Source organism: Pinus tabuliformis, chromosome 7 (genome assembly GCF_031772625.1).
Source record: "Pinus tabuliformis cultivar Carrire ecotype Pingquan chromosome 7, CPIR1, whole genome shotgun sequence".
NCBI classification, from domain to species: domain Eukaryota; kingdom Viridiplantae; phylum Streptophyta; class Pinopsida; order Pinales; family Pinaceae; genus Pinus; species Pinus tabuliformis.
The window spans coordinates 1,468,085,009-1,468,089,003 of record NC_142293.1 but is presented as its reverse complement, the minus strand read 5'-3'; the positions used below and the strand labels follow the sequence as shown (position 1 = coordinate 1,468,089,003).

Sequence of the window (3,995 nt, the reverse complement as noted above, 5' to 3'; positions counted from 1 at the left end):
GGCGGACAAAATACGATTGGAATCAACTTGCCAAATAAGGACCACAATACTTTTTGCCAATCATATCAAATTTATTTAAGCATCTATTGATGCCTATTCTAAGATTAAGATTAACATCCGGCGTACGTGAAATATTGGCCCCTCAAAACATACAACATCTAAAAGCAAACACAATTTTTACAACACAAATGCATCCGCATGAACAAAGTCCAGTTTCTGTATTAAACATTGTTGGGTTCCTTGCTATGCCATTTCAGGGATGCTCGGATAACGTATTTGTGAAATGCAGCAGCTACCGTAGCTCCAATAAGAGGACCAACCCAGAAGATCCACTGCAATGTAAGAATCAAAATTTAATTCCATAAAATCTAGAATACTGATAAATGGAAAACAACATAAAGGAGACTATTATCCTCTTCTTACATGGTCGTCCCATGATTTCTTATGGCCATAAATCACGGCTGCTCCAAAGCTTCTGGCAGGATTGATGCCCGTTACAGTGACGGGAATGGTTGCCAAGTGTACCATGAATACAGCAAAACCAATTGAAAGCGGAGCCAAAGCCTGCGCCAATCAGTATATTAGCATCTATTAATAGATTAAATAATCAGTGTATTATACATAATAATAAAATTGCTTACTGCATACACGTTCAGTAAATGGACAATGATAACGTACAGTCAAGGTTCACATGGAAATTCCTCACCAGAAATCGTTCACATGGAATTCCTCACCAGAAATCGTCGAGGGCGAGGTGCACATCCCATTTCCAAAAGAAATAGTCCGACTGGAAATTTCACTTCCAAGGAGAACATTACGATCTCTCTCATTTATAAAACGGAATCTTAGGAAGGGCAGAGCACGGAACCTGTTAGCGCATACTGTGGTCAATACACTGGTGATTGTGTAAAGAGTAGAAACTGAGATACCAAGCTGGTTATCACACAGGCTTGTTAGTTTTTTATATCTTATTTTGAATGCAAGTTTCAGAAATATGAAATTCCCACTTTTAGATTGCCTTAGGTTTTTATATCTTTGGAATATTTTCAGGAATTTACAATACTTTTCAATATTTAAAAGTATTGAACTTATTCAGCATACAAATTCCTGCTGATTCCTATGAGATTTAGAAATATTCTCCAAATTTACAATCAAAATAAGAATAACCACTTTTAGATTACCTACTTTTAAATAAAATAAGCTTTTATATTTTTCAACTTTCCCTATTTGAATAAAACAAGTTAACTTTTACAAACAGATTTCTTTTCTCAACCTTTTGTCCATATCCAGCAAAACATGTCGAAATGATGATTCAAATTGCTGCAAGGAAGGTTTTTATATCTTTTCATAGTACCCAACTGTGAGTGAAACTAAACTTAAAGTTAAAGAAAACTGATTTTCTTCTCAATATTTTCTTCAAACTCCGGTTAAAATAAATCAAATTGGCATGATTCAAAATGCGTAACCGAGTTACTCAGATGCAGATGTAATCTAAAAAATCATACACAACCTATTGTTATTATTCAAATTTTAACTTTTCATAGTAGCATTCAATCAATGGAAGGGGTTGTTTACTCTTTTGATTATAGATTTCGAAAATGTTAATATTTGGAATGTTACAGATAAAAGCGAAGCGAAACCATAAAATTACTTTTATCGATAAAATTTCAAAATATTTTTCGAATCTAAAATCAAATTAATTTCAAGCCCTAACTACACATTTAGTTAGTTAGTCGACCGCTTTTCGATTACAATAAGCCCAGGTAGCCACTAAAAGTGAAAAATTACTTGATTTATAAAAGTTTTCATCAAATTTATATCACCTATCCTCCAGGGAAATGGATAATTAGGGACTAAAAACGAAATTTTACTTGATTTATAAGAGTTTTGATTAAATTTATATCCCCTATTATCCTCCAGGAAAATGGAGAATTAGGGACTAAAAATGAAATTTTACTTGATTTACAAGAGTTTTCATCAAATTTATATCCCCTATTATCCTTGAGGCAAATGGAGAAGTTAATTGCTTTTTTACCATTGACAAGTCAATTTTTATATATTTTAGGTTTTTTTACCTTATAACATTTCATTTCATTTCGTTGGTGTTTTAGTAGTTTGGTGTTGAATTAAAATCATATAAGACAAAATTTTATGATTGAAGTTGAATTTCAAACATTTTTATTAGTAAGGTGAACTATATTTCTTTACTTAAAATTTATTTTCAATACAACCAAAATTATATAAAAACAATATTTTTTATTTATACCCAAATTATTAACTCTATGAGAAAAATAAAAAAACAGATAAACCTCTGATTCGGTGGAATAATGACCGCCACAAAAACATGGAAACTTGAATCCGGATACAACATTTACATCCAACAACGACCTCACTAAATACACTGTCCCAAGGCTTACCGGAGACATCCACAAATATTTGACATTAACAAGAAGGTTCACATGTGTGTGACTACAAAAATACGATGTTTCAGATCTGAAGTATCTATAATAAAACATACAGGAACGTGAGAGTCGCGGGCGTTGCTCTTGATGCCGGTCGCATAGAAGACGGTATACACCAAGACCAAAGTGCCAACTATTTCTCCGGTGAGAGCTGTTTCATTGCCGTATCCCTTCGGCACTGAATTCGCTCTTCCCTGCCACTAGAATAGTAAGTTTTCTGCAACGCTTTCACCATCCCCGCCCCGCAGATTGCGCCCAAACACTGTGCCACCATGTACAAGACTGCTCGATTCAGAGTCACTTTCAGAGCAACAAACAGGCCGAACGTGACCGCGGGGTTCATTATATGGTTTTGTCAAATCAAATATCAACGAATTCAGGGAAGGAAAAAATCATTAATTACTATAATAAGATTACCACCTGAAATTCCAGCGGTGCAATACACGAGAACAAAGATCATTCCGCCGAAGGACCAGGCGATACCCAGGGTACCCACGCCTCCACACGGACTCTTATCGTTAGCATTCCAGAAGCTCTCCTAACGGTGCCCATGATAACACAACGGCATTTGGCAGCGGAATCTTGAGGCCCCCACAACGGGCAATGCGGGCCGCTGGCTGAACCCTGCTATTCCTCCTACATAACTGGCCGTAACACTTCTACATGGGAGAACCGACTGCGCCATCGTCGTGTTAACTAAAGACAGATCAGTGTAGCGAACCATATTGAATTGTCAAACCATAACGTAAAGCAGTGGAATGTCAAACCATAACGTAAAGCAGTGGAATGGATAGGTTCTTTGCTTCGCTACACTCCTATCAAACTGTAAATCAAAGCAGTAGATTAGAAGCAAATGGGTGGTGAAGCATGTTAGAGACCAGTGGTGAAGTTGATTAGAGACAAGTGTTGTGCTAGGCTCCATGGCGTGTCAAAGAGCTATCATGCACATGGTAGAAGACTAACATGCCAGAGTTTTTCTCTGCTGTGGGGCACGATCTAACATGAAATTTGTGTAATACACATGAGATTAAAGTTTGGTTAAAGTTTCTATCTATTAATACACAGACATCAAACTTTAACAAAAGTTAAGTGCCTTCCTTTACTTTTGTTTTCCTTTCAGACCTTGGATAAAAATTATTTGCATCTTTAACATTGCCTCGGGACATGTGAGCTCTCCAATAAGAGATCAAATGCTAAACTTTGGTTAAATTTTGGTAAGAAGAAAAAATGTTGCTCAAAAGAATCAATTAATGGGGAGTGAACGACCAAAAACTTAGGACAAACTAACTTATTTTCAGCTAGGAATGTCTTGAAACCTGCGAAGCTAATGGGCAGTGAACGACCAAAAACTTAGGACAAACTAACTTATGTTCAGCTCGGAATGTCTTGAAACCTGCGAAGCCGGCAATAAGACCCTCAACTTTGTTGCCCAAAATTAGATAATAACATTTATATTATTTTTTAATATGAAAACTTTGGTTAAAATCATGATGCACATCAATATTCTTGGTCAAACACAGGATTAATACCTGG

At 35.9% G+C, this 3,995-nt stretch overlaps 1 pseudogene; it reads right to left on the bottom strand.

Annotated features, from left to right (window-relative positions):
* Positions 1 to 200: 200 nt before the first annotated feature.
* On the bottom strand, positions 201 to 3,147 carry LOC149253338 (aquaporin PIP2-2-like; annotated as a pseudogene).
* Positions 3,148 to 3,995: the final 848 nt, after the last annotated feature.